Genomic DNA, 11,716 nt, shown 5'->3' on the forward strand with positions numbered 1-11,716 from the left:
ACACACAGAATAACAAGCAATGGCGTTTTTTTGACCAAAATAATGTTTCTGTAAACACATTCTGGAATTTCACCATTCCATTTAAATTGATATGGATCTTACGGTAAGTGGCCCTGGGAGAGAGCGCATTTCTGATGTCTTTGCGTGAAACATATACCTTCCTGAAACACTTCCTGTCTTGCACACGTTTTTGGATATTATCACTGTTGTCTGACAAGAATGAGGTCAGCTAGGATTGTAGGGATACTTTACAGCAGCTGTTGGGCATTTCTTTGAAACACCACAAGCCTTTAACTCTTTAACTGCCTCACCAAAACAGAATTGTAGTCTTGCAGGAGCACTGGAAGAATAAGAACTTTTCAGGGTGCACAGGATGCCGTCCACTGAGCAGTCTCAAAGTGCTTAACTGAGGGAAATAAAAGACTAAGCTTTTCAGGTGAGCAAAATGAGAAAGAACATGAACATGCCACGTGATGTGTAATTGAGAAGTGTTACCACCTTTGCAGCAGCTCAAACAGAGCTGGGGAGGCAAGACGACATCATTTATGCAGAAGAAAGAGAGACATTGTGCTTGAAAAACAGCAGAGAGACAGCCAGGTTTAAAATAGTAAGGTTTATCAGCATTGTCCCACAGACACACACTTGGCTGACTCTCAGCAAACAAAACTGTTCAGTTGCTCAGTAGGACCAATAAAGCTGAACTAAACCTGTGTAAGTAGCAAAGAGAACTCTGAATTTGCACAGAATTTAGTTATAATGCGACACAACAAACGTCCATCCCCAACACCCTCACTGATGTTTTAAAACTAGCTGTCTCAGGTCAGACGGACTGTCAGAAACCTTTTTATGTCATTTATGAAGCTGTATTCGCACAATCACTAACATGAGTTCTGTGTATGAATTAATCTTTCAGTAGCGAAAATTTGATCTGTATCAATCATACCCATATTTCCATTAAATGAGCCAAAATTTGTTATATTGGCTGTGGGAGGACAGACAGAGCCATAATGATGCAGACTGATGATATCTGGCATACAAGCTTTACTTCTATAAAAGTTAATGTGTTAAATTTTTTTTTGATAGAGTAGAAAGCTCCACTTATGGTGTAAATTTACTCCTGATCAGCTCACTGAACTGCATGGCCACTGTTTCCATTTGAGAAGCTTTAAGATGATACAGACTTAATGCATCACCAAACCAAAGTTTCTTTGTTGCTTTTTAACACACAGTGTAAGAGCTGTTGAGGGGACGAGGAGAACAGCTCTGCGCCACACCGCAATCTCTCCAACTCAGGCACCAGAAGAGGCTGTGAGAGAACAGCAACCGGGAGTGCAGAGTATGTTTTAAAAAGGCTCAGTATGAGACTGATGAGAGACAAAGAGACTGTAATCATGCGGCACAAATGCCCTGATAAGATGTAATTTCCACGGCTTCTTACTTTCCTTTTTCACTATGTGTTCACAGGTGTCAGGCACGTCCTCCCCCTTTTTGTACAGTGAGCCTAGTTTACATCTTGTTTCAAGGATACTGTGATGATTTCGTAACTAAACCTTGATTTAGTTACAATATTAAGGTTGGCATAGTTTTAAAAGAGCAACGTTCCTCCTTAGGCTGCGTACCGGTCACACTTTGCAGGGTTTTGGCAGCAAGCAACTTAGCTCATCTGTTATCATACTGTAACACTTCAGAGTGCATACCAGATCTAAGAAAGCACTTACAAACTCAACTGGCAAAAAAGGAAATTAAAAAAAAAAAAAAAAAATCTTTCACAAAACTGATTCTGTCTTGCAAAAAATCTCTGTATGCCTTTGGCTGCTTCTGTCCCCACCTGAGGTAGGGCGTATCCGCATGTAATATATCATGCATGTGCGTGCAGGTCTGAGGGGCAACCCTCTGTGCTTCCTTCCAAATGGCAACTTTTCAAAAAGCAGTTGCGACTGTATACCTTATTGTGTACAATAACTCAAGCTAAAGGCTGAGAAACGAGTCAACACACAAGAAGTTAGCTCAATTTTGCCTACAGTGAAAACCAAGCAAAACACAAAAGACAAACGCAAAAGTAAGCAACTTCCAACCACTTCACCTGGCTCAGGAATCAAATTATAGCCTCATAACACTGTACCAAGATGTGCTGCAATAAGTATTACGCTGCTTTAAACTAAAGAAATTGTTAATGCCAACCTGGCATCATCATTGTCAGAAGACGACCTCCTCCTGCCCCCTTTCTTTTAAACTATCCAGGTCTCAGTGTCGAACTACATGTTGCCTCAAAGTTCTGTTTGCACCTGGCAAAGGACAGTCTGGCTTTTTGGATGAGTTAAAGCCTGATAACCAGCAACACCGAAAAAGTAGCTCCTTTACAAAATCCCATGATTCTGTAGTTATGGACAATGAATGGAAAAGGCCTGAAAGCTGAACTTAATGTAACTGAGGTGAAATGAAACATGTTGGTTTTTTTCTCCCCCAAATAAACAAAAAACATCCGATGAGTGCAGCATGTTAGGATACTATATATAAAGGCCTAAGGAGCCACAGATAATTAGCAAGATGGTTAGGGCATGCTTCCTTTAAGCTGGTATCATTATGTAGCACCACATTAATAGGACTGGGTTTTTATTTTGTTTATTTTTGGCTAGATTTTAAAATATGTTATTTAGTGCAGGGAAGAGATGGACTGACTTGAGTAAGGAAAAACTGCTGTTCCTAGCAAAGAATTTTCAAATGAATTGATCATTACATACATTTTAAGTCAATATTTTAATTAATAGAACAATTTTGTGTCAAAAATCAGGTAAGTTTTGTGGAAAGCAAAAGAGAAAGTAAGAAGTAACACTGTATTCAGCTATTTCTGGCATCTGACCACAATCAGTATCTCTGCCACAAGAAGGTACATGAGTCAACAAAGCTCAACTAAGACCCAGGCAAAAATATTATCTCTAGGTAAATGGGCAAGATTGTCCGTTTTCATAGACTTTTACCCTCCCTTCTCTTCTAAGCTGAAGATAATTTATTTCTGCAAATGACATTATGAAGGCGCAAGTTCTACAGGCAAGCTGGCAGAGCACACAGATAACTCGGAATGTACAGCATAAGACTCCCAAAGCTTCTACCCAGCATTTATAAGCTGTCAGATGCCTTCTTCTAGCCTGAATTTCTGAACAGGTATTAAAAATTCCTTTAGGAAGAAATTGTTTCAGAAACCTTGTGCAAGGGTCAAACCTTCCTGCCTTTCCAGCTCCAGAAACCTAAAAGAACCAACTTCTGAGAATTATACACTTCTACCTTTGTTGTTTTACCATGAGGGTGCACCCACAAAGTCAATGCCTTGCAGTTTCTATTAGCTTACATCCCCCGCTTTAGAGGGCAAACAAGACTTACTAAATCTTAGGAATCAAGAAAATATTTCCCAAAGCCAAAATTTAAAACATGTATACTATTGTTTACATTTGGTTTTCAGTTGCCCTCAATTTCCTTCTTTTTCCATAACTATAATGATTAGAGTAAATATGTATTTACTGGGTTTTTTTTTAATATATATATTATATATATAATTTTAAAAAAAGTAGAGGGAACAAATAAAATGATAATAGACCAGAAACATTCTGGGTTTTCAAACAATTGCAAAAGCTACAGTGTTCCTGCAGGCTCAAACAACAACTCAAATTAGTTTGTCTTGCGTTCTGTAGACATTGGCACCTAACTGTTGAGATACAAGCAAAATGTTCTTTAGGGACAAATTATCTTTGATGAAGTGGGGAAAAATTGTCCAAGCTTACAAACAGTTTAGATGATTAATTTAACTTTTACTTACTGATGAATCATTGACTTCAACTAACTTTAAGTGGCTATAATTGGCCTTTTCATGTGCCTATTGTAAGGCTTATGCAGAAGTACCTTAGTGTTGAAGGGGAAACAGTTCAGGGAGAGGAGAACCAGGAAACTGGTTAGGAAGATCTAAGAGACACCAAACTTCGTGCAGAAAATCCTGAGGGAAACAAACGAAAATACAACAAAAGAAACTCAACAGCTACAGCTACTTCACCTGATACATGCAGGCTGATTTAAAATGTTCACAGCATCCTTCAGCAGAAAGTATCACAATACCTATCCTAAAACATTTGTAGTTTGAGGCATGCAAATGTTCACTGGTTCACTCAGTTGAACAAAAGCAGACAGCAGCAAGAAGGAAGCCTGAATCATTTTGCCAAAAGTAACAGGAAGGCAACCCCTGGCAGTTTGGGTGCAGGTTCTGCTCCTGAAATCTAAGTACCAGGAAATATAAATGAGGGAAAAGCTTCACAAAGTCTTATAAGGACTGCAAAATAATTTCCAAAGGAATGCAGAGGAAGTCTCATCCCTCATGATACCTAAAACTACATGGAAAAAAATAGTGGAAAGTATCCCAAGGAAAAAGATAGTACTGGCAAGCTGACAGGCTATATGGAATAGAATTTTTCTTGCATCCCTGACTTCTATTAACATTTTTGTGGCTCTTGAGTCAGCAAGGTAGGAGCTTTGGTTTATACTCCATAAACACAAGCCAAGAGCCTCCCATGGTTCCATTTGGTAATGTCAGCTTAAAATGCTCAAATACACACAGACTTCTGACAATGAGTCAAGTTCCCACTCAAATACAAATTATGCCAAAAACCACCCAAGATTATTTCAACTAATAAACACTTGGTTAAAAAACATGTCAAATCAACTTGGTCTTTATATCAATTTACTTGCCTCTTACTACAACCATTGCCTAAGCTGTAGTATGCTGTAGGAAGCACCGAAAGATAAAGGCAATTGGAAACATTCTCACAGCACTCCCCTAACTGTCATCGCTTCCATGGTTGCACAAAGCTAAGGACTCTTCACTAGAAAAAGAGATTCTCCAGCAACCGGGCTTATGTTGTGAAAATCATTTTAAGGATGTCATAGAAACATAGAATCGTTTAGGTTGGAAAAGACCTTTAATATCATCAAGTCCAGCCGTTAACCTAACACTGCCAAGTCCACCACAAAAGCATGCCCCTAAGCACCACGTAGAATCATAGAATCATTAAGGGTGGAAAAGACCTCCAAGATCATTGAGTCCAACCATCAACTCAACACTACCATGCCCACTAAACCATGTCCCTAAGCGCCTCATCTACACGTCTTTTAAATACATCCAGGGATGGTGACTCCACCACTTCCCTGGGCAGCCTGTTCCGAATGCTTGACAACCCTTTCGGTGAAAAAATTTTTCCTATTATCCAATCTAAACCTCCCCTGGAGCAACTTGAGGCCATTTCCTCTCGTCCTATCGCTTGTTACTTGGGAGAAGAGACCAACCCTCCCCTCGCTACAACCTGCTTCCAGGTAGTTGTAGAGCACGATGAGGTCTCCCCTCAGCCTCCTCTTCTCCAGACTAAACAGTCCCAGTTCCCTCAGCCACTCCTCATGAGACTTGTGCTCCAGATCCTTCACCAGCTTCGTTGCCCTTCTCTGGACACGCTCCAGCCCCTCCATGTCCTCCTTGTAGTGAGGGGCCCAAAACTGAACACAGTGTTCGAGGTGCGGTCTCACCAGTGCCGAGTATCAGGGGCACAATCACCTCCCTACTCCTGCTGGCCATGCTATCTCTGATACAGGCCAGGATGCTATTGGCCTTCTTGGCCACCTGGGCACACTGCCGGCTCATGTTCAGCCAGCTGTCAACCAGCACCCCCAGGTCCTTTTCCTCTGGGCAGCTTTCCAGCCACTCTTCCCCAAGCCTGTAGGGTCGCATGGGGTTGTTGTGGTCAAAGTGCAGGACTCGGCACTTGGCCTTGTTGAACCTCATACAGTTGGCCTCAGCCCATCGATCCAGCCTGTCCAGGTCCCTCTGCAGAGCCTTCCTGCCCTCGAGCAGATCAACACTCCCGCCCAATTTGGTGTTGTCTGCAAACTCACTGAGGGAGCACTCGATCCCCTCGTCCAGATCATTGATAAAGATATTAAACAGAACTGGCCTCAATACTGAGCCCTGGAGAACACCACTTGTGACCGGCTGCCAACTGGATTTAAGTCCGTTCACCACAACTCTTTGGGCTCGGCCGTCCAGCCAGTTTTCTACCCAGTGAAGAGTGCACCTGTCCAAGCCGTGAGCCTCCAGCTTTTCTAGGAGAATGCTGTGGGAGACAGTGTCAAAGGCTTTACTAAAGTCCAGGCAGACCACATCTACAGCCTTTCCCTCATCCACTAGGCGGGTCACCTGGTCATAGAAGGAGATCAGGTTGGTCAAGCAGGACCTGCCTTTCATAAATCCATGCTGACTGGTCTGATCACCTGGCTGTCCTGTACGTACCACGTGATGGCATTCAAGATGATCTGCTCCATAACCTTCCCCAGCACCGAGTTCAGACTGACAGGCCTGTAGTTCCCTGGATCCTCCTTCTAGCTCTTCTTGTAGATGGACGTCACATTTGCTAACTTCCAGTCAACTGGGACCTCCCTGGTTAGCCAGGACTGCTGATAAAGGATTGAAAGTGTCTTGGTGAGCACTTCCATCAGCTCCCTCAGTACCCTTGGGTGGATCCCATCTGGCCCCATAGACTTGTGTGTGTCTAAGTGGTGTGGCAGGTCACTAACCATTTCCCCTTGGATTATGGGGGCTTCACTCTGCTCCCTGCCCTTGTCTTCCAGCTAAGGGGCCTGGGTAGCTGGAGAACGACTGGTCTTACTATTAAAGACTGAGACAAAGAAGGCATTAAGTACCTCAGCCTTTTCCTCATCCTTTGTCACTATGTTTCCCCTGTATCCAATAAAGGATGGAGATTCTCCTTAAGCCTCCCTTTGCTGCTATTGTATTTATAGAAACATTTTTTATTGTCTTTTACGGCAGTAGCCAGATGAAGTTCTAGTTGGGCTTTGGCCCTTCTAATTTTTTCCCTGCATAACCTCACAATGTCCTTGTAGTCCTCCTGAGTTGCCTGCCCCTTCCTCCACAAGCGATAAACTCTCCTTTTTTTCCTGAGTCCCAGCCGGAGCTCCCCGTTCAGCCAGGCCAGGCATCTTCCCCGCCCGTTCTTCTTACAGCACATGGGGACAGCCTGCTCCTGCACCTTTACGATTTCCTTCTTGAAGAACGTCCAACCTTCCTGGACTCCTTTGCCCTTCAGGACTGTCTCCCAAGGGACTCTGTCAACCAGCCTCCTAAACAGGCCAAAGTCTGCCCTCTGGAAGTCCAAGGTACCAGTTCTGCTGACACCCCTCCTTACTTCTCCAAGAATCAAAACCTCTTACCGTTTCGTGATTGCTATGCCGAAGACAGCCTCCAACCCTCACATCACCCACAAGACCTTTTCTGTTTGCAAACAACAGGTCCAGTGGGGCACCTTCCCTAGTTGGCTCACTCACCAGCTGTGACAGGAAGTTATCTTCCACACACTCCAGGAGCTTCCTAGACTGTTTCCTCTCTGTTGTATTGTATTTCCAGCAGACATCTGGCAAGTTGAAGTCCCCCAAGAGAACAAGGGCTAGTGATAGTGAGACTCCTCCCAGCTACTTATAGAATATTTCGTCTGCCTCTTCATCCTGGTTGGGTGGCCTATAACAGACTCCCACCATGATATCTGCCTTGTTGGCCTTCCCCCTGATTCTTACCCATAAACATTCACCATCATTAAGCTCTAGACAATCAAAACACTCCTTAATACACAGGGCTACCCCACCGCCGCTCCTTCCTTGCCTATCCCTTCTGAGGAGTTTATAGCCATCCATTGCAGCACTCCAGTTGTGCGAGTCACCCCACCATGTCTCCGTGATGGCAACTATATCATAGTTTTCCTGCTGTGCAATGGCTTCCGGCTCCTCCTGTTTGTTGCCCATGCTGCGTGCATTGGTGTAGATGCACTTCAGTTGGGCTATTGATCCCTGCCACCTTTTTGTGGGGAGGAGCCCTAATTCCTACATGACCATTCTCAGGCGTTTCCGTGGTTTCTAACACATCAATAATCCTTGCGTCTTTGCTGCTGCATGGATCTCCATCCCCTACCTCCACTGAGACGGCAGACCAAAGGACCTCACTAGCACACTGTCCCTCAAACATTGGCGTGCTGTCCTCCCAGGCTTATCTCTAGCGAGGCTAGTTTTATCCCTTTCCCCCTTCAAATCTAATGTCAGCGTCCTGACTCCTGAAGACTAGAATTTAGGACAAATACTGCACCAAAATTAAGTTCTTAAAGGAAAGCTCAAAGTTTTGTATTCTGTCATGGTAGACAGTTTCAAAGCCCTCTCAAAATGTTGTCCTTTGATTCAACCTTCATAGTGTCGTTCTCATGAAAGACATCTCTTCACGAGAAATACAATACTTGAAAATATGCACAATGTTACCCCAAGTTTATACAGATGCTGTTCATTAGCATATTTATTCTTTTTATAAAACTGTGACATTTGGACTTCAGTTTTTTCCAAATTCCATTCCAACTCCCCTACTGAGTTTGTATACTGAGCATTAAAAAGAACCAAAGCGAAAAATAAAAACAAAAAATTCAACACAAGGACACAACCAAAGTGCAAAGTAACTTGTGATATGTTGGATTTATAGATCCTGAAATTGTCTTCTCCAAATGATTGTTCTTTCCAGAATTTCATATGTAGTTACAGTAACGCAGAAGGCAGAACTGGTGGGGTTAGCTCTTGCCTAAGAGGCCTTCCCAACGTAAGCAGCATCTCTAATAGACCACTCTGACAAGCGATTAGAGAAAAGCAAGGCAAATTTCTACCAGGCAGATGAAAAGAACACAGCAGAAATGCATTGTCCGTTAAAACATGGATTGGAATAGCATCACCAGCAGCAGTTATAGCATGGAGAGAAAGACTGAAATCTCCTAGAGACTCTTCTATCCCACAAAAAGCTGGTTTTCCTTATTAGGACCGAGTCACATTTGAAAGGCTAAGCTGAAGTGTACCTTTTCCACAGAGCAAGCCTTCTTCCTCCACAACTACCACGCTGAGGCTAGCCATGGACAAATAAATAGTAAATTCACTCAAAACACTTCAGAGACAAAAGTTCTTAAAGACAACCCAGTTCAACTGAAAACACATGTATCCAAACATAACGTCCTGTCTCCATATGTATTTCCTCTTACAGAATGGTGACATGAGCTAAAATTTCATTCCCACTGTGAGATCTCTTGAAGACTCATGGAAAGATGAATCACTATTCTCAATGGAAATAATGACTTGTGACAACTGTAACTTCCAATATATAAAGTATCACATGAGCAAAGTTAGCCTGACTCCCTGCTGTAAATAATTAGTGCACTGCAACAAAACATATTTCACTACCTAGTTTTAAAAGGTACTGGAGAATTATAGTCTAGATTCTCACCCGAGCTACAGGATAAATGCATGAGGAAAGCCAGAGGTTGAACTAGTTCCACAACCTTTCTGACAGGGGCCAAAAGCAGATGCTTGAACAAAGAGAGCAACAGGAGCATCAACAGAGTCATCCTTCTCCTAGCATGCCCTCAGCTGCCATTTAAGGATTTAAGCTGCCTCCAGAACACCCTGCTAAACTACCACAACCAAACTGATCCTCTGTGAATCTCCTTACTGAATGCACTAACACTTCTGGCCTCAGTGATATCCTGTGGCACTGACCTCTACCTTTGACTATGTGCTGTGCAAGGAAGTATTTTGCTTTGTTTCAATTTTGTGGCAAACTGATTCACTGAGTGTCCCCCAATTATCATGCTATGAGAAAATAATTATTTCCATTTACTTCATGTGTGCTGCTCAGGATATATGAGTCCTAAATCAGATGCCTTTTATACATTTTCTTTCCCATTTGAACAGTCATCATCTAGTAGTCCTAGTCATTACCTAGTAGCACAGGTAATCTGGTGCTGCCTTACATTTTATGGAGATAGGGAATCAACTGCATCTAATACCCAAAATATGTTTGCATGAAGGCATAATGATGCTTTCCAGTTTAGCTTACTTGCTTTGTTAAAGCTCTCTGGTTTCTGACCAGTGCTAGAGACTGAGCTGAAGTATTCTCAGAACAACAAGGAGGGATCCCCTACAAGCCCTCTTTGCTGAGTAACAGTTGCTAATAACTACCTCAGGACCTTTTCTTAGAAATATCATCAGAAGCACCTAATTAAAGAGGCTGATAAGCCATCTATTTTAATAATTTTCCTGCTACAACTCTGACAATTCTGCAGAGCTTCAGCAAAACAAATTCTGGTATGTTGAACTGAACAAGCAATTCAACATCTTTGAGAAGCAACACTGGCTCCTTTGGGAAGGAAGAGTGCAGAACAGGGAAGGAAGGAGTCTTCATACCTCAGTGCATATGTACTTAACCCACCATTCTCCTCAGCCTCTTCCTGCTACACCTCATGGAGAAAGCAGGGCTTCTCCTGGGCGGGAACCCAGCCTTGGATTTGTGGAAGTGTCCTCTGATAACCCCATCCCTCTTCACTGTCCACAGCCAGCTAGGCTGGCTAAGCGCGTATGCACAGCTAGTGTGAAAACCTTTCCGCACACTCCTCTGCAGATCTGAAAGCAAACATTTACCTTAAGATATCTAATTCTGGACAAAGAATCATCCTTTTTTACATGGTGTCATGGTCTCAGCCCTTACAATTTCTACTTACAGTAGAAAGTTTGCATATGTATATAGTTATACATTTTAAAAGACATATGTATTTTATATATGAAAATACATAGGAGCCTTATTTGTGTTCCACAATAGGGCACAGTGTTATTCACAGGCTTCCAGATGCTCTGTCCGGTTCAACCTGCATGCATAGCTTCAGTAAAACAAAGATGAAATACCAGCATTGGCAGCCACTTCCCCTAAACTGTCCTACATGTTTTGCCAAGGGCTTCTTTCCTCCTTCCTAACAGATTCTCCTGTCCCTTCATCCTCCCACGTAGTCCCTGCTGCCCCCAGGGCAGCTGGTTAGCAGGTGCAGAGGTGCCAGCAAACTCGGAGCCAGGCAGGGCTGCCCACCCCGGGGCAGGGGGCACAGCAAGGGCCTGCAGTACCCCGAGGAGCAGTGCTGGCAAGCACCACCGCTCCAGCAGTTAGATAATGGCCGAAACGATGCCTTTGTTGTACCTGCCAAGCTGGGGAGCAGATGACCAGGGTCCATGCTTAACAAGGCAGCTGCAAATTCGACAAAGCTATTTCTTACAAGTATTGTACAAGCCCTTTGGGAAGACGGCCTTAAATCTCCACAGGGTTACGTCTTGCACAGGTGGCCTGTATAACTTCACAGGATCCTGTTCTTAATATTTTTTTCAAAGCTTGCTCACTACATTTATTACTGTAGTTCTGACTAAGCTTCTAAACTATTTTTACGGGCCCTGAACAATAGTAATCATTTAGGATCAAGTTCAACTTGCTTAACTGGATTATATCTGGTCCAGATCCTTAAAATCATACATCTCTGACAAATGCTCTTGATCACAGAACAGAAAGGATATCAGTTGGGATAATGTTGGTTTAAGAGATATATGAAGAACACCACAAGAACAAGAATTTGCCATAAGGCTTTTTTATCGTTCAGACCCTGAAAAAATGCAGTGCGTTGTAACACCGTCTTAGCAACTTTCATTTTGAAATGCGCAATGCAGATGCAGTAAGGTAAAGATGATCAGGTTTCTGAATGATCACTCTTTGAGTTTTTTCAGTGGCATTTAAGAACTCTGTCTAGGACCTAACAGGACATTACGAAGTTGTAAATAT

The 11,716-nt window shown here is 42.9% G+C and overlaps 2 protein-coding genes across 7 annotated transcripts in view; one reads left to right on the forward strand and one right to left on the reverse strand.

The window, feature by feature from the left end:
* The window catches only part of CMSS1 (cms1 ribosomal small subunit homolog), a 247,938-nt gene that overhangs the window by 132,917 nt on the left and 103,305 nt on the right, over positions 1-11,716 (reverse strand). The window contains exon 2 of one of the 5 annotated variants that reach the window (XM_075167979.1): positions 3,895-3,985. The exons of the other annotated variants lie outside the window; for them this stretch is intronic. The gene's annotated coding sequence lies outside the window, so the exon portion shown is untranslated. The remainder of the gene's footprint in view (positions 1-3,894; positions 3,986-11,716) is intronic. 5 annotated transcript variants of the gene reach the window in all.
* FILIP1L (filamin A interacting protein 1 like) overlaps positions 1-11,716 on the forward strand; it is a 214,444-nt gene that overhangs the window by 101,461 nt on the left and 101,267 nt on the right. The window lies entirely within an intron of this gene.

The sequence above is a fragment of the Calonectris borealis genome, chromosome 1 (assembly GCF_964195595.1).
Source record: "Calonectris borealis chromosome 1, bCalBor7.hap1.2, whole genome shotgun sequence".
In the NCBI taxonomy this organism is placed as follows: domain Eukaryota; kingdom Metazoa; phylum Chordata; class Aves; order Procellariiformes; family Procellariidae; genus Calonectris; species Calonectris borealis.